The following is a 25,117-nucleotide window of genomic DNA, read 5'->3' as shown; positions in this document are numbered from 1 at the left end:
CATGTTTCTGTCATTCTATAAAACAGCTGCTTTTTAAAACTGATCCAATCAGAGAAACATGAACTTCCATATTGATCAGAGCAATACGTACAGCTCTGATGTCAGTAACATCTCCTTGAACTCTTCATTGATTGTGATTTGTGGCCCTCTGCTGGTGATAAGATGAACTGCATGATGTCAGTTTAAAGAGCACAGACGACATGAAGTGTTTTTAAATCTGCTTTTTCTTATTGTTTAGGGTCCTGCTTCAGGAAGCAGCTTCAAAAAACTCTGCCTTTCAAAATTAAGACCTCAGTCTGAGTTTTTAAAAATCTCTTATTTTGGCTACCAGCCCAGTATATGTAGCCCACAGTAGATGGAGTTATCAAGCTGCACTGACAAACATCAGGACTCATGTGATCCCTACATGTGGACCTTTCACACATGGATCCAAGTGCAGATTCAACTCTGCATTACATTTGACTTCAGCTGTTACACACTTTCATTTTCTAGCTGTGTCACTTCCTGCTTTTTGGATCAGAGAGTTTATCCATGTCCACAAATGTTTGGCTGCATGTTTGTATCATCTATATTTTCCAGTCTTCATACAGCCGATATTTCATGTGGACTCCAATCTGCCACCTGCCATCACGTTTTCAGGGTTCATTCAGTGTTGAAATGTAGGACAAACAGCAGCACATGTTCTCTAAATGTTTGCAGTCATTTTAAATGAAGCTGATACTACATGAGACATTTTGCACATTTATTGTCTTTGAACAGAGAATAATAAAGCCATCAAACATATACAGGCTGTGTAAATACAAACTTCTGTGGTGCATTTGATGACCTGCAGAGGAGAACAAGTCGGGCTTTTCAGCCCTAACACAACCTCTTTGTTCTCAATACTACAAAACCTTCAAAGGCTGATATGCAAGTTTGCATGAATCACCAACACAGTTGTGTTTGTTTCTAGTATAGTTATAAATAAGCTGATCAAATATCTGCTGACTGATTAGATCCAGTATCTATTACAGATGAACTGGATATCACAGCATGTTGTTAATCCGTCATATCAAACTAAACAGTGTTGCTGGTGTAAATATCCTCCAATAAAGTCAGATGAGGGCTGCTGTTGCCAGGTAACGATGATGTCACACTGGATCTTCTGATCTTTAGCATCGTAGCGCTCGGAGTCTGATGTTGGCTCATGTGTTGTCATACACCAACATGACGTTCTACTAGTCAAGGCCTCACCTTCACCCACTGATGCTGATCACACAGACCCACTAATAGAACTGTTTTCAGGCCCCTCTTCTGTGGAACCAGCTTCCAGTTTGGATTCAGGAGACAGACACTATCTCTACTTTCAAGATTAGGCTTAAAACTTTCCTTTTTGCTAAAGCATATAGTTAGGGCTGGACCAGGTGACCCTGAATCCTCCCTTAGTTATGCTGCAATAGACGTAGGCTGCCGGGGATTCCCATGATGCATTGAGTTTTTCCTTTCCAGTCACCTTTCTCACTCACTATGTGTTAATAGACCTCTCTGCATCGAATCAAATCTGTTATTAACCTCTGTCTCTCTTCCACAGCATGTCTTTATCCTGTTTTCCTTCTTTCACCCCAACCGGTCGCAGCAGATGGCCCCGCCCCTCCCTGAGCCTGGTTCTGCTGGAGGTTTCTTCCTGTTAAAAGGGAGTTTTTCCTTCCCACTGTCGCCAAAGTGCTTGCTCATAGGGGGTCATATGATTGTTGGGTTTTTCTCTGTACCTATGAAGCGCCTTGAGGCGACTTTTGTTGTGATTTGGCGCTATATAAATAAAATTGAAATTGAAATTGAAAATTGAAATATTTTAACATGATTCATTTTTAACACCTTAACAGTTCATTCCTCAAATCAAACAAGATATTTGACCCTCAAGAAATGTACCAACAAATAATTTTGCAATAACATATTTATTTTTCAGCTTTTCCAAGTGAAATCAAACAAGTGTGTTTAACAGTGAAACCAGAGTGGAAGCTGCTCATATAGAGTCCAACCCAGGCTAAAGTAAGTTGAGCAGAGCAGCATCATCAGTGTCGGCTCTTTGAACGCGTTGCAAGAACGCCATCTGCAGGACACTGGAACATCATCATTGCATTATACAGTTTCCTCTCTAACTGGATGCAGCTGTGAACAGGAACAGCTGTGGAACTGAGTGTCATCTATGGATGAATGCAGGTCAGTGTGTTGCTGGTGATGAATCACAGTGTCCATCTCACGATGGAGTCACAGCTTTTCTTCAGCTGCTCTGCTCTTCAAATGTAAGGCATCGACGGCTCTGCTTTTCAGGTCCGTTGGAATATCACCTTCTTCTGTCTGAGAAATATTCATGAAACAAACCTGACAAAACAAAAACAGCAGCAGTAACAGTAAATTGTACTTATAAACTCACAGAAAACCCACATTTGAACTCTACCTACTTGTTCATCAAGGCATAAGTACAAGTGCAAGGAGACGTCACAGACATGTGGAAACTGTCCTTGTGATGTGAAGACGGTGGACTGTGGAGGCCACTGCAGACTGTTGGACTCCAACCAACTGCGGCTTGAATCACTGAATTTACACCAAGCACTGCAGATATATTTTAAGACTTCTATGTTTTATAAATAGTGAAAAAAATGCTTTGTGTTGTCGATAGAGACACATTAAAGCAAAACTTGCTAGATGACAATGAACACAGTTAAATCAGTCCAATAAGTGTGGAGCCCTTCCTTCAGAATGTGTCTGCGTAGGTTCTCAGTCATCCAGGTCATGGTAGACTAAGAAGCAACCACAACCTCCCTGCAGAACATTTTACAAAGTGAAATTTGTTTATTGTCCCATCAACAGTTTACCTACAGAATCTTCTTTGCAGGAGTGCGATACAAATATCTTTACTGTGAGGAAGAGACGCAGAAAATACAACGTTTCCCTCTCTGTGACAATGAAAACGTGCTTGTTAATATTAGAGATGGACCGATCCGATATTAGGTATCGGTATCGGTCCGATACTGACGTAAATTACTGGATCGGATATCGGTGAGAAATAAAAAATGTAATCCGATCCATTAAATATCAAAAAAGCACATCACAAAACTTGCGACACGGCGTAACTCGGCTCATCACCGTAGCAGTCGGAGCAGTGTGCATCACGTGATAGAGCGGCTGTGTGTATTTGTAGCCTGGCTAGCAATCCAGCATTCATCTCCGAGGAAGTTATCCCAGACAGAAGTAAAGGAAGTGTGTAAGTTCACCTCTAAATGTTTGTAAAGCGTACCTGCGTTAAGCTTAACCACCGATATATGGAGCGTCTGCCTCTCTCTCTCCCTCCCTCTCCTGCCGCTACTTCATGAAACTGCTTAACGATCAGCTGATCGGCTTTTCTGTCGCGAGTCCGTCTCTCTTGTTTGTTTTTGGTCCACTTTGCACCACAAGGAGGAAAACAGCAGCTGAACAACAGCAGCGCGTTTAAGCTTGATAAGCTGTTGTTAGAATTTATGTAATATTACTTTCTAGACCAGGATCCTTTTCTACGTAGCTGACGGCTGGTTACTGTGCAGGGGCGGATCTAGCAAAGTTTTGCCAGGGGGGCCGATAGGGCATTAACAGGGAAAAGGGGGCACAAAGACATACTTTTCTTTCTTATTCCCATTTAAAATGTCTAGCTTTTAATAAATAATTATCTCAATCTTACACCCAAAGTTTTAATCTGATGTAAAATGTATAGAAGTCCATTACTGTATATAGTAACTGTTAAATGTCTAATATACCCCAGTAAGCTATAGTACTTTTTCCTTTGGGAAGATACCATCTGTGCAGTCTGCAATTTTGTAGAAGAAAGATGTTGAATCTATTTAATTATTCTTGAAAAATAATTTATTTCTGTGCATTTTTTTTCAAACTGCATCAAATTAAAGTTGATTACGTTGATTAAGAATCATGAGGTGGAGGGTGGGGGGTGGTTCCCTTTTTTTTTGCTGGGAGTTTGCAACCCTATTAGTTAGGTTGCTTAATATTTTTGCTAAGTACTCTTTAAAATACCAGAATAGGGAGGATGGAGTAGGTTTAAGTTTATTAGATTGATCAGTATTGCTGAACTATGAAATATTTTGGGTGCAGTGTATTTTTTACATACAGGTATAACAGAATAGCTTTAGTGTTGTTGTTTATTTAAACTTGAGTATGAACTTATACAAAATGCAGCAAGATATAAAAAAAAAACAGTTTTATTGATTAAAAAACACACTATATCGGATTAATATCGGTATCGGCAGATATCCAAATTTATGATATCGGTATCGGTATCGGACATAAAAAAATGGTATCGTGCCATCTCTAGTTAATATCAAAAGGCTCATCATTATAATGGACATAATGAATATAAATAACAGCTATAAAACAAGTACCAGGAGATTTTCTTTGAGATTGAGTAGAGCGATCCTTCTTCCTTGATTCATTTCCTGCTCGCAGCATGAGCTGACCTCTGACTTCCTGGTCAAAGTCTCTCAGCGTTGACTGGAAAATCAAATCGAACTTGGCCTCAGCAGGCTGGTGACCTCCTCTTTGTCCCATCTCTGAAGGAGCTGCACTTCTATAAGTAGGAAATGTTAGCTGTCTCAGTTTGAATCTAAATGAGTCATTTTGACTACTAATACAGAAATATGTAGACCTAGATCTGATGACTTCCTCCTCCCAAGACCTGTTTTCTATGAGCCTGGGCCACATAACCCAAAGCACAATCAAGCCAGATATGGCATGCAGTCACATAAACAGTGGCATCTATGCCAGGCCTGGCCTGTATCTGGATGACATACGTCTTATGGAAGTCAGCCAGCAGTGCCGGCTTGATACCAGATCCAGACCTGCTTGCTATGTGGGTGTTTGTCTGATAAACACCAAACAGTGTTTTATAAACAGGAAATGTTGTTCTTGTGCCATATAGTAAAAGAAGATACTGACATGTATATGTGAGGACAGCACACACACAGTCCAGGCTGATGTTCTTGTCCTGGCATCTTTTCACCAGCTCACTGATGACATACACTGGATCTGCTCACCTGTTTTAAAATAAAGATCATGTCAGTGGTTTCAAGTCGATAAGAGAAATAATATTTTTGGGACACAGCGCTGCGGCTCATGAATTGGTGATAACGACCTACTGAGCCTGCTAGCAGGTGCTAATCTGAGCCACAGTTATGGGGCTGATAACTGTGTCACGATCGGCTGAGGCAGACTGTGCGGAGGTGTGTGTGTGTTGGACCCAGGTATGGACACAGGCACAGAGACAGAAATATCTATAACAAAAGGTGAACCTATATTATGGCTGATACAGGGCAACATAAAGCAGAAAGGGCAGTGGCCAAACTAAACTAGAACCTTGTGCACAGTGCAATACATGAATAACTTCAACATGAACTGCACAACAATCCTGAAAACACTTAACCTGACATGACACGAGGGATGTCACACAGACTACGAGACATGCCAGACGGTGGCCCGTTTCCATCCAACAGGAAAACAGATGTGAGCGCAGCATCAGTGAGAGTCACAGGGCGTCACACACTGATCCATCCTCCTCCTCTTCCATCTTCTGCTGGGCCCTGAGGCTGCTTTTGTTGTGATTTGGCGCTATATAAATAAAATTGAATTGAATTGAATTAAAGCAGCTGGACTGATGCTCGTGGACATCCATGGAGGAAGAAGCTGCTCTAACACAGATCCACATCTATTCTTTCATTTGAGACACCAAGCTAACAGATGTGATACTGGAAAGTCCACTGGTCCTTAAACATGTGGTTGTGTGGCTGTGGAGCAGGATGAAGGAGTCTGACCTGAGCCAGTGTTTGACATGAACACATCAGCACTGCTGTCAGTGAGCCTAACGACAGCCGTTAGCATCATGTCAGTGTTTCAGTCATAAAAACACTTCCTGTCACTGTGGTGGTCACAGTGACATCATGCAGTTTGTGTTTTGACCTCCAGAGGGCGACAAATCAGCACAGACAGAGAGCTCCATTCAAACTTTGCTGCCATCAGTAATAATTCTTCAAATATAATCATCAGTGTTTGAGCAGTTATGATATCAGGGACAATCTAGACACGTGTGACAATACTGAACATGTCACATGACACACCTTACACATCATGTGATCCACTCTCAGTCTGCACTTTCATTCATGACTTCAACAGGTTGAAATGAGCTTTGAAGAAACATTCAGTGAAATAAATCTTTCATGGATTCATGTGAGCAGCAGATGAACTTTGTACCAACAACATCTTCAATAACAGAGTCTGAATGAAGCTCAGGTGTTGATGCTGCTCACTGATTGGACGGTTGGTTTCAGCTCTGCTCTCAGTCTTTACTGCACAGGTGAAGGTAGAAAGTGTGTCTGGATCTATAGACTGGAAACAGAGAAACATGCTGAACATTTGAAGCTTTACAACAGAAATGTTCATGTTACAAATACAGCTGATCTGGGATCAGTGTGTTCACACCTGCAGCTACAACAGGGTTTCATGTCTCCACACGTCAGCATGTGAACTTTACTCTGACTCAGTCTGAGCAGTCAGACGGCAGATTTTTAAAGTTAACATCAACACACACAGATCTCTTATCTTTAATCTGTCACCAGTTAAGCACACAGACGGTAATGTGTTGGTTCATCCTCAGCGCTCAATGAAACTGGGACAGTTTTATAGCTAATAAAATCATACTAAACTTAAAACTATGAGCAGAAAGTGATCAGTCATCAGTGATGGGACTCTGTTCTCCCCTTTAACTGCAAACAGCCAGCATGAGCAGATAAAACCTGTTTGTTCCAGTGAAGTCAACATTCAGATTTTACTGAAGTGGAAAAAACAATAATGTTTATGTTTAAATAATGTTTAAATGTTTGATTTTTTTGACATTAAATGACATTACAGTGTTTAACTTAAAATTAATTTAAAATACTTCATTACAACCAAACAGAACGTAACACTTTAGCTATTTAATTAATTTTGATATAAATTCATCTATATGTGCAATCAAAAACATGAAGAGATTATCTAAATGCATTTTAAGATTAATTTGTATTAGTCAGCAGAGCCAAATTCAGAACAACAGACTCAAATAACAAGAAGCAAACCTTCATTCAGGCTAAAAACAGTCTTTTTTTTGCCATCAGAATTATTGTCTAAAGAAAGAAGCAGTCAGAGCAACTCTCTGCCGAGGCAGCTAATTCTCTGATGATTGTTTACTTTCACCAGAATACTCTTATATTTTGGATGTATTCTTTGGCTTTACAATACTTTCTTTGAAGAAATAACACATTTTGTGGCCAATGTCATATTTAGAATCTGTATTATTATTTCCTAATGAAAATGCAAACAAAGGCAGTAGAATTTTAAGCATAGTTTTAAATATGAAAAAGCATTTTATGAAAGTTTGACCTTATTTGACCTTAAGGAAGAGGTCAAAGGTCCACAGTAATGTGCCTGTCTTAATAACCTGTGCGTGGCAGTCAGAGTGAAGACCAAAAGTGCAGGACTCGGACACAAAGCTGGAATTACTAACACAATGGTTTAAACAAGGCAGGAACTACAGACTTACTAACTAGTAAGTTAGAAACGCTACTGTGAAAGCTCGTGTCACAGTAGCTTTCACAGTAGTTTGCTGCTACCTTTCAGGCTGCGTTCACACTGCAGGCATCAAATCCGATTTTTTTGACCATATGTGACCCATCTCTGATCATGGTGTGACAGTGTGAACGGCACAAATCCAATATTTTCAAATCTGATCTGGGACACTTTCTCTTTTGAAGCAGCGCTCCTCTAAAACAGCAATAAGGATCATTATTAGGTTATTTACATTATTATGTAAATAACAAATTAACTTAAAGCAAAAATTGGGAAACGTAAAGTCTGAAGTCTTTATATTAAGGCCATCAGTCAAACAATACTGTTGCTCTGGGTCTAAACAGAGCGCGTTGTGTGTGCTTTAGCTGAAATTAGGCTACGTTCACACTGCAGGTCTTGATGCTCAATTCCGATTTTTTGATCAAATCCAATTTTTTTGTCTGCTTGTTCACACTACAAATAAAATGCGACAGCAAACGCGCTCTAGTGTGAACGCTCAAAGCGGCCCGCATGCGCAAAAGAAGACGTCCTTCAGTCAAAGCTGACACTATCAATAACAGTCTAAAAAACTAGCAGACCTTCCACTCCACAATTAAAAACAGTAATACTCCATAGTGTCAGGATAAAGCAACATTAAATATTGGATCAGCTGTTTGAAATAATTTCATTTTGTATAAATACACACCTGATATAACAGATAAAACATTAAAACCTGCTTAAAACGCACACATAGAGGAGACGTGCAAAACCACCATATATAAGTTTCTCTTGACTCATTTTAAAGATTAAAGAGTGCACAGGGCGAACTACTATGTACAGCTTCTTATTAATGGCAATGATCTGAAAGTTATCCTTTCAAGTGAATCTATTAATTCTGCTCATTATTCCATTAATCATTCCTACATTCTTCCTACATCCATTCTCATTCCATACAGAGTATTTTGCCTGACAGTTCAAGCTGCACCTTTTTAGTCTCATGCTGAGTCTGGTGCAGGTATTGCACTCAGCTTCAGCTCCTCTCTTTATGGCTGCTCTCTGTTTATACCAACTTTATTGTCTGGTTGGCTTTCTGACTCTGGTTTTGACTGCACAGCATGCAGCCAATCACATGCAAAGACAGGGACCATATCATGCAGGCCAGGCACGCAGAGAGACGGGGGTTTAAAAGCTGGTGTGTTGGGAAAAAGTGACGAAGCAAAAATATCAAATGAGCAGCATTTCAATGATAGACTGCAAAGCTGAGTGCAGAACTGATCAAAGGGATAAACCTGATTTCATTTTCCTTTGTTCCAAACTTGTCCAGCCTCAGACCTCATGTGTTCTCCCTGGTAGTAGTTAATGCATTAAAATAACGTTTTTATGAAAACACTGAATAAAATGTTGCTTTCTTGAAAAAGATGATGTACATGTGAAAATAAAGTTATACAAAGTGTCTTTGAATGGCAGAGATGTGTGCGTGTACCACAGAGCCATGGCTCACTGAGTGTCTAAATGAGTCTCACCGGCCTGAACGCTTGAAGTCGTTAATAATTCTTAACTTGTTGGATCTGCTGCTCACCACAAACCAGCACAAGCATGAATTTGGTCTTTAAATGTGTTTTTATAAGTGTTACAGCTTCTCCTAGTAATAAAAACCTCCTTTATTTCCATTCATGCTACGCAAAGTTGTCAAGCAAATAACAGTTAAATAACAGAAAAGTTTGTTTTTCACTTTTTGCTACAGAAATTTCTGGATTTTTCACGACTACAGTTTAAAAATCAGAAGGAAAAAACTGCAGTCTGGGCAATGAGCTGTCAGGGCTTTTTTCTATATTTGTACACCTTTATTTCTTACGATTTAAGTTGGCCGTGCCAACAGATTTCTGTCACAGCAGCTTTTTCATTATCATGTAGAAAAACAGTTAAATATGTCACACTGACAGAAAGCAGCCCTGGCATTTTTGGTCCAGGTGGCCGATCATGATCGCTCCAAAAATATATCAAAAATAAAATACCATAGTGTGAAAAAGTGTCACACTTAAATGTTTCAGACCATCACATCTACATATTACACAACAACACAAGTAAACACAGAATGCACTTTGTAAATGAAAATGTTTATTATTAAGATAAATGAACTGTTTGTGTGTCACAGACCAGAAGCTCCTCCAAAGCCAGACTTCATGCCAGCATCCTAAGAAATTCAGCAACAAATGAATTGAGATCAGTGTGGACAGGGTTATAAAGCTACGGGACTCCACCAAACCACAGTGAGAGCCATTATCCACAGATGGAAACCTTCCTCGGAGCGGCCGGGCATCCAAAAGGTCCAAAACAGAACAACAAAGAGCTGCACGACCCACTCGCCTCAGTTAAGGTTCATCACAAGGGATAAGTAACAAAGTACAAATACTCTGTACTCTACTGAACTAAAGTAGAATTTTCAGGTATCTGTGCTTTACTGGAGTACTTTTTACTTTTCCTCATTACATTCTGAAACAAATATCTGACATTTTGTTGTTACTTTTGGTTTAACACATTTGCAGGGGGTCATTGTTTCTGTCACTCTGAGCGTACCGTCCTCTTTGAAATAATCACCAGGGGATGTCACAGAACTTTACTGTGGCACACATAGATGACGTGTGCCACAGTAAAGGGTCCAAGTGGGCCGCTGTGTGGTTTTGGTTTTTTGGCACAGCTCTGCAACGACTGCAGGTGTCCATAAGTTGTGGCTGCAGTACTTCAGCATCTAACGAGCCCTACAGAAGACGATCAAGCATAAAGAGAGTAACATGTTATGGCAGGTAATCTCAAATGCAACGTTTCTATCAGCTCAACAAACATCAGCAAACACACAAACTGTTTTTGTGCAGTTTGTCTCACAGTGTGTTGCAGCTAAAGGTCCAGTTGCTGTATTTCACAGGGACACACAGGGAAAAGAGTTGGAGATAACTTCACGCAGAGATGGAGAAAGAATACAGGACAGGAAGAGGAGAGCTTATATTTAAAGGTAAGGACGGCTCAGTGGGATATAAACTGAAAGCTTACATGGAAGTCTTCACGTTCTCATATTGCTGCAAAGCAAACTAACTGTGTTATTTAAAGAGCACATGAAAGTCCTCTGCAGGTTAGTGCAGGATAATCAGGTTAGTTTACAGTAAAGAACTGTGTGACAGTGGCTGTGGTGCTCGTGGTTACATCAAGTGTAACAGAGATGAACATGAATTTCAGCTGGTGATGCTTACATGTAGAAAAAAGACGGTGGAAACTGTCAGTGTTGAGGGTGGAAATCAGCCAGGACAGCTCATCAAATACCTGCTTACATCTTGTTGATTTCAGTTTCTACAAAGAGCCACTGCAGCTGATTTTAGGATTCCCCACCTGCTAAATCACACTGTGAGATGAAAACCCTGCTGAGCAAAAGAAACAAAGGCTGCTCTCAGTTCTGCCAGAAAACATCTTGATGATCCCCGAGACTTCTGGGAAAATACTCTGTGGCCTGTTGAACTGTCTCTGCTGCTCGTCTGCAGAGTGACGAGTGTCTCAGCCTTCCACACAGTTAGCCTTTTCTCTTCATTTTGATTGTATCATGGACTTAAGATCTGTTGTTTGATCTCTCCTGGTTTATTTCTCACAGATCTCACTCGCTACAGTGACTACAAAAACATCCTGTTTGTGGAACAGCACATCTGATCACTCTGCACTGCACGCTCAACACAAATCTCACCGCCAGTAAGGACCTCAGTCACAAAGAGAAAACCTCAACACATAATGTACACACACATAAATCCCAGCTGTCATAATGTGCACCAAATGAACACTGTTTGTTCTCAGTCCTTGCAGCGCTTTCTGCCACCTAGAGCCAGTTAATGTCAGACCAGCCCTAAAGCTCCCTGATCTTTGAAAATGAATCCACTGTGTGAACAAATGTCATTGTCTCTAAGCCCCACAGATACAATCACAGTCTAACTGTGTCCAAATAGTCCAGCACATATACAGCAGTTAAGAGACAGAGGGGTCAGTGAGCACGGACCTTTAACAATGAGAAACTTTATCTTTTGCCAGAATCACACTCTTACTTTTCTGTGTTCATGTATCTTAAGTGAAAGTAAAGCTAATTAGAGCTTAATGGCATGAAAGTGGAAAGTGCTAAAAATACAGAATTATCCTTTGAAGTGAATCTAAATATTTTCCTTCCTGTGTCTAAAAGAAGCTTCCTCTCCTCTCTCTGTTTATACCAACTCTACTGTCTGACTGGCTTTTGGAGACTCAGATTTGAAGCCAAACAGAAAAATCGATATTGTTTTCACTGAATGTTTTATAACAGTAAATATTTTTCTAACATTTGTTTCCAGTTTCCGTCCTTCCATGTGTTAATCTGAACTGGAACCCAATGAAGCAGAGTGTAATCACCTCCTACGAGCCCTCCTGTCTCAGTGAGTGGAAGCTACAGTATCATATACCGACTCTTTGTGACTTACAATGTGAGCTCTTCATGGTGGCCTAAACAAACTGTGTGCATGCTCTTGTTGTTAAAGGGAATCCTCCTGCAAAGCCACAAGTCAGCTGTTTCCTGCTCGTCCAAAGTGAACAGTCGTAAAAAGATCAATTCATAAAGAAGTGAAGCAGCAGCATCAGTCATGGACGCACAGGTGTTTTGCAGTCTGTTTTGTGGCACCACCAGCCTGGAGTGACTGGAGCTCCACTGGATCATCACCAGTAGGAAGAACAAAAACAACCACGTGGAACATTTTTGTAGCATTGCTGCACCAGCACACACTGGATGTGATCTAGGAATGCAGTTTCTTGCAACGTGTACTCAGATATTTATGCAATACTTATGTAAGAATGCTGTTAGTTGACTTCAGATCAGGTAAAGTTCTTCCCTCCAAGCTGATCACCAAACGTGTGGATCTTAGACTCAACAACTCCATCTGTACCTGGATCGTGGACTTTCTGACTAACAGACCTCAGCATGTTAGGCCAGGCCATAACAGCTCTACCACCATCACACTCACACTGGCACTCCACAGGGCTGTGTGCTGAGCCCGTTCCTCTATGACTGCAGACCTCGGTATGCATCCAACTCCATCATCAAGTCTGCAGATGACACCACGGTGACTCTCATCAGTGACAACGATGAGTCTGCTACAGGGAAGAGGTAAAGCACCTAGCTGTGTGGTGCTGACAATAACCTGCTCCTGAATACCAGCAAAACCAAAGAGCTCACTGTGGACTTCAGGAGAGAGGAGACGGACACCCACATCCCCATCTACATAAATGGCACAGCTGTTGAACGGGTCTCCAGCTTCAAGTTCTTGGCGATCCACATCTCTGAGAATCTGTCCTGGTCAACTGACACCTGCAGCCTGGTCAAGGAGGCCCATCAGCTCCTCTCTTTCTTGAGGACCCTGAAGAAGAACCACCTGTCTGCTAACATACTGGGTAACTTCCACCACTGTGCGATAGAGAGCATCCTGAACAACTGTGTCACAGTCTGGTGTGGGAACTGCTCTGTTGCTGACCGCAAGGCACTGCAGCGGGTGGTGAAAACTGCCCAACACATCACAGGGACTCCACTTCCTGCCATTGAGGATGTCCACAAGAAGAGACGTCTATGCCGAGTATGCATCATTCTCAGGGACTCCACTCATCCTGCCAAGAAACTCCTCCAGCTCCTCCCCTCCAGGAGGCGCTACAGGAGCCTTCAGACTAAAACCAGCAGGTTTAGGAGCAGCTTCTTCCTCACAGCTGAACTCAGCCTCCTGCTGAACCTTTCCATCCACACTCACTGAACCCTTCTACACTCCTCCTCCCAGTGACCATGATCATTATCAACATTCACCACATGCTCACACTGGTTACTGCTGTAGTTTTAGGACACTGACAGAGTCTCTGTTATAGTGCCTACACTGGTCACTAGTCTGTTCAGAGAGCTACACTTCCACTGCTCTAGATATATTCATAGCTCTGTAGATCTGTTTACCTCACACTGCTACATCTGTACATATGTAGCACATCTGTATATTTGTTCATAGCACACCTGTAAATCTGCCCATCTGTACAGCAATATAAAACATCTGTATGCTATACATTTGTTCAGCTGTATGTTTGGTCTCTCTGTTCATGACTATTTCACCACTTATACTACCCTTATCTGTACAGACCAGTACATGTTGCTCTCTACTGAACTTACTGTATATAATCTGCTCTTATTGCACTTACTGATCAGATGCAAACTGTATTTTGTAACCCTGTATTTAGACATGTATGACAGTAAAGTTGAATTCTAAATGCTAAACATTTAAACAAAAGCAGCTACAGGAGAAGTTTTTAGAAGTGATTTTAGAGGCCAGTAAAGAGAGCATGGAGACAGATGGAGGACGCCACGTCCACTGAATCTACCGTTTCCACCTCATCCTTCCAGTGCTCTACTAAACTCCCTGCTCTCTCTACCACAGCTGCCTTTGAACTTGCTTGGGACAGGTCACATGACACAGGGGTGTGCTCTGATGTCAGCAGGCAGGTCAGTGGAGCCCTCTGGTGATGGATATATGCCAGTGAAACAGGAGGAGGCCTGAGAACAGACAGCAGGCTTAACTAGCAGGACAAAGTTTCATGTAGTACTTGAAGGAGTCATCACAGCCAATCAGCTCTCAGGAAAATAGAACATCACATAAATATTTCTCTTCTTTGATTTTCATCAACGTATTTCCTTTGATATGTTTTCTGTCAACACTTCTGCCTGATTAGAAGCTCATAGGCAGTTCCTGTCACTCTACAATAAAATACTGTAAAGGCTGCCCTCTCTGCCCTCCCACTAGCTGACCTAACTGACACAAACTGTGCTAAGATACCCTACATGGACTGAGCTTCTTGGCCACACACATATAGATTTGCTTGGCTGTAGAAATCCTTCCATGAAGCTCCCAGCGCACATTTTTGGTGCTTCTGTCTGTGGCAGAGGAGGTTTGGAGCTCTGCAGAGCCTTGGAGACTTTTACTGACTGTGCAGCCCTACCCACATGTATGATTTAGATTTATACTTATGTGGCAGCCACTCACTGACAAACTTATTTTAAATGAAAAGTAAAAGTGGTGAAATTCTCAAAATGAGACGAGCATTTTGTTGTTTTGTGTGTGTGTTTGTCTGTGTGAAGTTTCCATGTGTATTGTTATGAAATAAATATATATTCTTAATGCTTATTTTCTGTTTATTTTGTTTTAATGAGGCCAGACTGGGAGAACACCAGTTTGAGCACAATGTCACAGAGTACTGAGAGGAAACTGCATGCTGCTGCAGAGAACAGCAAGTTTTAGTGCAGAGCTGCACAGGCGTATAAAATACAGGAAACCAGACAAAAAGTAAACTGTGTGTCGGTGTGACGCAGTGCAGAAATATATATGCAGCTGGCAAAGAATTCAGACCTGAGCTTGTGTGTTCGTGTGGCGGGTCTCCATTTCTGCAAATGTAAAAATAAAGATCATTTTTTGAGTCCAGTCTTTCTCTGTCACCAAAGAAATTCAAAAGAGCAGAATTTAATAGTATCTGAAAAGCACAAAACACTGCAAAGACCTCAAGACATTTTTTCTTTTGCTTTCTATGTAAACAAAAATTCCCACCAAGGCTTTCAGTGTGAAATTTAGTGTGTAGAGAAAATACCTGTGCCAGGTTGTCTCCATCTAGTGGTGAATAAGGCCTTACCACTACATCAGGTGAGTTTTTCTCTGTGCACAGTAACACAACAACAACACAAACTGTTTAAAAATGATGCAGGCAGATCAATGTTACAGATTCAGTAAGAACGGAGGTTTATCATAATCCTTCAAATATGCAGGGCGTCACACTAACACTGTTGCATCGCTCTGTTATTATCAATTTGATTCAAAACGTGTCCAGTTTAATGTCTTAAACTAAACTGGCATTAAAGTTTCAATGAACTAAAGTGGTCCCTCTGAGTCAGCACCCAGAAAGCTCGTCTCTCTGAACAATGTGGCCATAAATACGAGCGCTGCTGGGATCTTAAAACACTGGAGCTAAATCCAGACTTTGGAGGTTTCACTCAGTAACACCTTTCTAATATTATTGACTGTATGTTATAGTCACATTTATATGAAATGTCAAACGTTACACGTTAGCTAAAGGTTGAAGTCACAGAATTATACTGAACAACAATGCAATTTGAGTTCTTGTTTGTTCTTTATATTTGATTTATTGTAGGCAGCGGGACTAAAAGGAAAAATAGTAAAAATATGGATGAATCTCTGCTCTTACAGCCTTTATTGTGCCGTGATGTCTCCTATGAAACTGTCCTCTTGCTCGTCTTTTGGATGCTCACCTCTTCTTCACCTTCCACCAAACTGCTGCACTCTTGTTCTCTGCTCTCGCCTCCTGTTCTGTTACAATTAGAAAGCAGTCAGCATGTGCCAAACAAATCTATCATGTTTGATATGATGATGAGGTTTTTAACATCTTATTTATGCACTTATTTAACACTGTATCGATCAATTATTAAACAAATATCAGACTGTAGAAAAGCCAACAATAATGCACTGAGCAAGTTCATGCCATAAGAGCTAAATGTTCATCAAAGAAAATCCTGAATGGCTGATACAGGACAGGCCAACATTTAATGCAGCCACAGATCGACATCAGTCAGCTTTCTGCACTTTCCACCTGATCACATCTGTCCTCAAAGTCATGTCACTTCCTCTGTGGTTCATTTATGTTTACTTTTACATTTGCAGTGACAATAACTTTAGTGACATAGTGCACACATTATGGACTGCTGGCTTATCTTGGTTTATTTAAGTTAGTATTTTTAAAGGTGCACTCAGTCATTTTTTACGTTATTTGATAGAAAACAAGGATCTTGTTCTCATAAACAAACATAGAATGACACAATGACACATTGTTAAACGTGTCACTGGTCACTGCTTAATCTCCTCATTATTTAAGCATTACTTAAGGATGTCATTTATAAATACACATATACATTCTTAGAACCACTCCTGAGCCTGATCTCCTTACTCCCAGGAGCTTTTCTGAGTTATCATTGTACCAGAGGAGGAGGGTAATCCACTACTTCTTTCATTTCACCTGAGTTCACCTGTGGGAAAGCACAGGGCCCAATCCCCTGACTATTTCTTTGAATTCAGGAGGACTTGGGAACTAATCTTGAGTGATTAGTGACTAACTGACTAAAGCTAATGAACCAGAGAAATTGTAAACTCTTAAACATCCAGGGATGTCTGAACTTATGTCTGCACCTTCACACTCCAGATATGAAGGATCATACCTGCTTCACCTCCAGTGTTGTGACAAAAAGTCATCGTCTGACAAAAACTGATTTCCAGTGTCTTTACTTATGTTGGTAAACAGACTTTAGTGAGCATGATTTACAAAAGGGGATATATCAAACTTAATAACGACCCATTTTTTCAAGTATATTTATAACTCTGTGTTATATTAAAACCAACCCAGTCCTTTTGGGAAACTTATAATATGTTTAGAGAACTATTATTATATTAGTTGCAGTTTCTGCTCTTTAAAAAAGTCATTTTAATGTCAAATGAAAGAATAAGAAGTAAAAATCACTGCCAAAACATGGTTACAGCTTCTACCTTGTGACAGGAATGTTGTTTGTGGCACAAGATGACTCAATATCACTCATGAGGGATACATAAAAAGTTGTCTACAGCAGTTTAAATATGATCAACTGGTTTTTGACAAATACTGGGAATTAGTTTATGGCAGACATGACTTTTTGACACAACACTGGCTAACTGACAAGACCTAGTTATAAACTAATATTACGGTTGAATATTATTGCACCTAACCTTGGACTCTAGTATTCTAAAACTTCCCCTCTGATAAACCATGTGATTATGTGACAAATATGTCAGCTTACCAAAGAACAGAGCACAGTTTATTCAGGGTGTGACAGCACTTTACCACCTGTGTCCAACATATTCATATTCTGGACTGCAGCACGTACGTCCTTAAAAACTCCAGGACTTCATCACAGCCTCTCTCACATCTGCTTTACACTTCGTGGTCCCATATATCCCACAATTCATAGTGCAGCGGGAGCCTGGGATTGTTTAGCTAAACGGCCTAAACCGTTTCCCATTCATTCTCTATGGTAGTGCTAAACCACTACGGATGTAATATATTTTTGGCCACTACGGTCTTCCGGCGCTGTTGCGAGTTTGAGACGCGGCGGCACTTTTAAAAAATCTCCTCTTTTACGAGAAAACAAGTAACTCACCGCTCGGAACACATCTCAACGATCCTCGTTCATTGATCAAAGGTAAGAAACGTCGTTTGAAATAAGAGTAAACCAACAGAATACATTTACAGGTGTATATTACAGGTAATAGACGTGTTGCGATTGCATTTACGAAGCATCGATCGCTCGGTTAAAGACGGTGGGAGTTTATCCGCTGTTGTAAAGTGGCACGGTAAATCCTGAATGAACCTGGTCCTTAAATAAATTGCGTGTTTCATTGACGTGTTTTACTGTTAAATAAACTTGGCAGGTTTCTGACTGCTGTGACACTGACATTACTATAATGTGGTGTAATTAAATAATCGATAAATGGCTTGTTATGAGATGACATGCTAAATGCCTTTACCTGCATTTTTAAAAAATTTGTATTGCATTCATGTTGTAATGGTCAGTAATCTTATCTATACGACAGTCTTGATATCTCACTAACATGAGCAATGCCCACTAGTGTAAGAATAAACAGGATATCTTAAATAGGTATGACGATAATCTGCCTGCAGTTCCTATGTACCATGACTACTAAGCAGTTGGCACAAATTTTGCATTCAACCATGAAAGGTTTTTATTTACAGACAGAACAGTTTGTATTGCCTGGAGAGAAAACACTTATAACACAAATGTTGATTCAGATTGTGTCTCTTTATTGTTCTCCTGCATCCTGCTGTTAAACTCAGCCACAATGTGCAGCAAGATTATAACCTGAAATGTCTTTGTTTCTGTTTGGAATCAATTTTGTTTAATATAATTGTTTATTTTTTCACTGCATGTCAAGATCCAGAAGAAAACTGCGCCATATCCAAGTCTGCATCTGTGAGGGAGGACGATGCTCTGACTGTCATCTATCAGAGAGGAGGGGATGCCTCTGACATGAAGGAAGTGCAGGGAGAGTACATCCTGCAGTTTGGAAAGTATAAAGGGAAATCTTTCCGGGGGCTTCTGGAGAATGAATGTCGGGTACACCATGTACCTGATCAAAGATCCCCAGAAGCAAGAGGCTGCAGGGACCTCTGTGAAAGAAGGACATGGCAAGGAGAGCTTGCATTCATTTGTACAGTATGCCATCAGCTTAACAGAGATAAAAACTCTTCTGAACTATGAGGCCAGCAGAGTGAGCGTTGCAGCAGAAGCCTCTGAGGATGATCAGCTGGTTGGCTTTGGCTCATGAGCCAAGAGCACCTGGAGGGAGATTTGGGACGGCAGAAGTGACGGCTATGGAGACTTTATCATGAGGAAGAGCTGCAGTCAAGGAACACGGATGCATAAGCTGCAGCAGTACATGCGGAAGAAGCAGCAGTCTGCGTCTGTTTCCACAAACGCTCCAACTAAACCCCTGGTTAAGTTGTTTTAATAATATTTTAGTAACGTTGTTTATGTGAAACAAGTTCAGTATATATTTATCTAATTGTTGCCTGCATTATAGGGATGGATGAGGATAAAGACCTGGAGGACGCAATGCTGAGCATCTCACCTGTAAAACTACACATGCAGAGCTGTAAGTACTGCATTATTACTAAATGTCAGACGTGATAATGGCTAAGTCTGTTTACATCTCACATGCCTCTGTCCTCTGTCTCTGCATAACTAGTCACTGTGCCAGCAGCAGCAGAAGGGTCCACACCCAGAGGATCTTCAGGAGCAAACACAGGTTTTCACATGAAAGGTTTCAGAACTGGAGTCAAATAGTTTTACATGAATTGCTCTCCAAAGCTGAGCCTGAACTTGAACTTTTATATATTGTCTTGTTCTTGTTTTTGTGTGTTCTGGCCACGTTCCGGCGATGTTCCTCTAATAGTATAGTTGTATGCTGGCTGTATGGTGGAAGAAAACAGTAAATAAGGGAGAAACAGTTGATATTGTACATAAGACAGTTTTGTTCTAGTTGTGAATGTTTCTTTTGTTTATATAAATAAAAACAGATTGTAAATATAAAAGTGTAAATAAATAGTTTTCTGCTAAAATATCAGCACAGCTCTCTTCTCTATAACCTCTTAGATTCACCTGTATGTTTATATATCTGTGTGTGCTCACCATCAGGTAATCAGTTTTAATAAGTTATGAGTGTTGCCCTGAAAGCTTACATACTATTTCTAAATCTCTTCATGTAATGATAACAAGCCATCCTTTCTCTGGAGGAGTCTCACAGCTTTTATCTTCATAATCTTTCTGTTTTAATTTATATTATTAGAAACATGACTGCTGTCTTTTATCTGTGTGACTGTACAGCCTGTTTCAGACATGACCACCACACAATGTCTAAAGTTATCTTTAATACATGCAGCACACAGCTGGAGCTGCAGACAGTTTCTCACTTCTGGTGATAATATTTAGGTATTGTTGCTTTCTGGCTTGAAACTTATCTACAAAAACAATTCAATAAGGAGAGATGATGTAGAGAAACTGAACATGATTTATTGAGATACAGAAATAAATCTAACTGTTTGGCAGTTAAGACTCCAATGACCCATCATAGCAAAAAGAATCCCAGCAGTGACAGGATTTTGCACAACAACCACCCCAGAGTCAACATGCTGGTAGTAATGAAGATGAAGATGGAGGCTGGGACAGGGTTCTGAGTGACCACAGTGAGGAGGAGAAAGGAGAGAAGGCGGGCTGCATGGCTGCGGATCTGAAATGCAGAATGGCAGAAGCAGAAGAGCAACAGATTTAAAGCATGCAGAGTGGAGGCTGGCAAGAGCATGACTGGAATAAAGTAATGATGTCAGTACTGAGTTTGTGCTGGAAAATGAATAGATATAAACTGGCAGCCACCAGGAAGCAAACAGATGACTTATTACAGATCTTCCTTATTGAAATTATGCATAAGCTTCATTTTCTATGCCAACAGAATCTATCTGTATTATAGTTTTAGCCTCAGTCTTTGAATTAAAAGTTGGATGTCTGCAAATTGTAGACTATATGTCTTGTATGTATCATCTCAAAACTGTGATGATACAGTTTAGTCTGAGTTATGTACTTTGTGACAGTATAGGTACGTAATGCAGTAAAATTGCTCCACACACCATAACACTATATAATATAAATAAAATGATAATGAAATAATAAGAAAAAGCAAAGTGAAAAGTAAATGTTATCCACAATAAGTAAATTGAAAATGGTGTTTAACTTTTGATAATGTAACACAACCTTTGTCCCAACCAGGACTCGAACCAGCGCTCAGACGGTTCAGTGTAAAAAAAATCCTTTTTTTCCAATGCCTGAAAAGCTGCGATTTGATTGGCTGTTTCTCCGTTACACCTATACGCGATGGGCCGTGCAGTGCTGGGTGTGGATAATTTTGCCGAAAAATACGGTAGAGAGCTGAAGCGGAGCGGCCGATGAGTAAACTTTCACACTTATTCATGTGCGAATGTTTAATAATGAAGAATATTAAAACATTACTGTTGGCCACATGTCGGCAAAGTTATGTGACATTAGTGATGTTTGTACTAACTTGGTTTTAAAGCCTCTACTTATATATCTGACCTTAATCTTACAGAGAATGTGATGATTTCATGGATAATTAAAGTCAGTCATATATCCACAAACACAACAAGCTGAAAGTCAGTGATGCTGCTCGGTTTGCAGTCCTGAATATGACGGCACAAGCAGGATTCACTGCACTGTTAATGTTAGCTATGTTATATTGCTGCCTCTGTTCGGTGGTGTCGAGCCAAACGGACTTTAACGTGTGTTTGAACGAGCTGACGGTTCACTCGTTAAGCTGAAAGAAAGATGCTTTAATCACAGGAGTCACACATGTGTCCACTGGACCATCTGGAACTCTTCTTGTTTAGCACTCGTAATAACACAAACACTAAATCCTCCTTCTCTATATAACATTGACCATATTATATTTACATTACCAAAGTTAAATGATTTTAGTCTCATGAACAACATGAGCTAATTGTTATTTACTAACTAATCTTAAAATGACTGTTGTACAGAATGAAGAACAACTCTCATGTTTTACAGTCACGTGGTCTCAGCCTCAGATACTCAAAGTGATGTCATGACAAAAATGAAGGACCAACAAAACATTTTTCTCCTTCATTTCTGTCACACAAAGCTGTATGACACGTTTCTCGCGGTTAGCATCATGGTTGCTAGGCAACCTGAGCAGCGTGACGATGGCTAGACCGTCCCGTTTCACAAGCCTCGCACTTCCGCACTTCTGGTACTTTGTGTTACTTTGTGTACGTGCGGTCGCTGGATTGGGACACAGCCCATGTGAGCTCATAGCCCCTAAACAACAACAGTACAGTCTGCTAGTTCAAATGCACAACATGAAAGACAACTTACTGAACACACTCACTCACTGAGTTAGGTCCTTGCACCTTTTTAAAACACATCCCTTTAGCTTGCTTCTTAAAAGTAGTGCCAGCCATATTCCAAACAGTCACACACGAACTTGATCACCGAAGTCCGCTTAACATGGCTGCTAATTTTCAAGCTTACTAGCTTATTCACGATTAGCACACTAATAATCATCATTAACCACACATCATAACATAACCAAACGATAACATACGGAAAGAAACAATGTACGTATAAAACACCAATTCTTACCTAGCAGGAGAATAAATAATCAGCATTTTAAGGCTACTGCATGTACAGATGTCACTGCTGGCTCACATGAGCTACCTCTGAGAACCGCCACAGTTTACTCCCCAGCTGACTGTCGCGAAAGAGTCGTAAATCACCGGCATTGTAAAACTTTACATTATTCCAGGGCATGTTAAAAACACCAAACAGATGGACTGGATATTAAACGGTATCAAAGGACTAAATGAACACAGGGTTACAATTACATTCTACCATCGTCACATCGAGAGTTCATTAATCATCAGAGTTCAACAATGTGACATCCAGTTGAAAGCAGCTTCACTAACGCCAGCCAGAACAGGCTAACAGTGTATAAGAGCACAAAACAGCCGTGCTCGACATATCCTCAACAACTCACCTCAGTACGGCTGCCATCGGTCACCTTTTAACTCTGTTGTACAGCCTCTTCCAGAAAACGAACGCGGTACACTATACACATGTACAGTATATTGATTTTATTTGGTTTTAGAGTTTAACCTGAAATCTTTTGCTGCTGAGCTCCAAAGCGTCCCCTGTAACCATGGTTACGCAGAGGCGTAACAGCGTTCCAGCTGTGACGTCACATACTAGAACCTGGATCAGCCTGCAACGTTTATCGGCACTTTTCTGCTGAGATCCGGAGCTCGAGGCGCTGGCGCCCCGGGATGAGATGAGCTGCTGTGTTTTTCACGGAGAAAAATAATTAAGATGGAATAACGTCAGTCTCAGATGGAAAAAATACAAGATGCAGGCAAAAGAGGACAGCAGATTGAGAAGAGATTTCTTCACACGGTAAGGAGCTTCTACCAAGTGATATTTGATTAGGTTAAAACTTCAAGCTTAAATCTAATGTCCAGATTCATGCTAAACTTTTCTGATTACTCAGTGAATCTGCTCACGTGTTGCTGTTTTAAACTATTAATTTCATGGTGACAAATGTCTTTGACAAAAATGCAGGATTAATTAAAGGCTATATATGACTGCTAGGTTACGACGTGGTTAGAGAGAGAGATAATTTGCTCTGATAGAAATCTTTATTAATATTTATGGGAATTTTTTTCCTCCATTAGATTGTTTGTGGCCAATACAATAAATTGTCTCCTGGCGTTCAGGTCCCCCTGAGCCAAATTTGCAAAAATACCAGATTTTACAATCAAGGAACAAACTAGAGTAAAGAACAAACTGCCTATTAAACAGTAATTTGGAGCAGAGGGCCAACTTCCTGAAGCCATTAAAATGATTTGAGAGTAAAGATCACGCATCATCATGGTAAGAAAAATTATATCCAATGTGTAGCAAAGATACAAGAGGGAGACATTGAAGTGACAAAAAAGATCATTCAAATGTTACAGTGAAACAAATGTTACAGTGAAACAAATGTTACAGTGAAACAAATGTTTCCAAATCATGGAAAGGTGATGACACTATCACTCATTCCATATTGTTCCTAAAGTCTGCAGTCTTTTTCTACTTTAACTTTTGAAGTTGCATGCACACATATGCTTTTACTCTGCACATGTGTACATGCATGTGAACTGATGTGTGCTTGTGTGGTGATTTGAAGTTGACAAATTATTCATAGTTCTTGAACTTTTACACATTTTGTCACCTTGAAACCACAAACAAAATATGTTTTTATTGACCTTTTCTATGAAAGTAGCACATAATTGTGAAGAGGTGTGAAAATAATACATGTTTGTCAAAATTCTAGGCAAATGAATTTGGAAAAGTGTGGCTGCATTTCTGTTCACCCCCTGCTCTTCATAGAGCCACCTTTTGCTAAAGTTACTCCTGCAAATGTTTTGGAGTATGTCTCTACCAGCTTTGCACATCTAGAGACTGAAATATTTGCCCATTCTTCAATGTAAACCAGCTCAAGCTCTATTTAGGGTCATTGTCTTGCTGGAAGGTAAATCTACATCCCAAGCTCGAGTCCTTTGCAGCCTCCAACAGATTTTCTTCCAGAATTCCCATTTACTTAGCTCCATCCATCTTCCCATCATCTCTGACCAGCTTCTCTGTCCCTGTAGAAGGAAAACATCCCCACAGCATGATGTTGCCATGTTTCACAGTGGGGATGGCACGTTCAGGGTGATGAGGTGATGATGATGTTATTTTTCCCACCACATGTAGCGCCTTTCATATAGGCCAGAAAGTTTAACTTTGGTCTCGTCTGATCAGAGTACCTTCTTCCACTGTTTGCTGTGTCCAAACATGGTTCCAGGCAAACTGCAGATGGGACTTTTAATGACTTTTGGTCAACCTGCTTTAAACTTATCCCTGACCTGCCTGGTGAGTTCCTTGGTTTTCATGAAGCTGTTTGTTCATTAATGTTCTGTAACAAACTACTGAGGCCGTCACAGAGCAGTTGTATTTATAATGAGACTAAATTACACACAGGTAAACTTGTCTAATTTGGTTGGCTTCTAAAGGCAATTGATATCACTGGATTTTGTTTAGGGGTATCAGAGTACAGGGAACTGAAAGCTAATCAACATGACACTTTTCAGATTTTATTTGCTTAATAATCTGAAAACCATGTCCATCATTTTCACTTTACAGTTATCTGGTACTTTGTGTTTGTCTGTCACAGAAGATCTAAGAAAAAATCCACTTACGTTTGTTGTTGTAAAGTGACAAAATGTGTGA

At 40.3% G+C, this 25,117-nt stretch overlaps 1 long non-coding RNA gene across 4 annotated transcripts; it reads right to left on the bottom strand.

The window, feature by feature from the left end:
• Nucleotides 1–1,915: 1,915 nt before the first annotated feature.
• LOC134624434 (uncharacterized) lies at nucleotides 1,916–22,885 on the bottom strand. Of its 4 annotated transcripts, none has more exons than XR_010573594.1 (8): nucleotides 22,848–22,885; nucleotides 15,871–15,992; nucleotides 15,259–15,321; nucleotides 15,024–15,058; nucleotides 14,074–14,173; nucleotides 4,960–5,057; nucleotides 4,407–4,591; nucleotides 1,916–2,361 (listed from the first exon to the last, which is right to left on the bottom strand). It is a non-coding gene; the product is annotated as an uncharacterized LOC134624434 (long non-coding RNA). The 4 variants fall into 4 exon arrangements; XR_010573595.1 differs by lacking the exon at nucleotides 22,848–22,885 and adding an exon at nucleotides 22,454–22,584 and having other exon boundaries at nucleotides 15,871–15,987; XR_010093542.2 differs by lacking the exon at nucleotides 22,848–22,885 and adding an exon at nucleotides 22,454–22,582.
• Between the last annotated feature and the right edge of the window lie 2,232 nt (nucleotides 22,886–25,117).

The sequence above is a fragment of the Pelmatolapia mariae genome, linkage group LG3_W (assembly GCF_036321145.2).
Source record: "Pelmatolapia mariae isolate MD_Pm_ZW linkage group LG3_W, Pm_UMD_F_2, whole genome shotgun sequence".
Lineage (NCBI taxonomy): Eukaryota > Metazoa > Chordata > Actinopteri > Cichliformes > Cichlidae > Pelmatolapia > Pelmatolapia mariae.
This window is presented reverse-complemented; position numbering and strand designations above follow the sequence as displayed.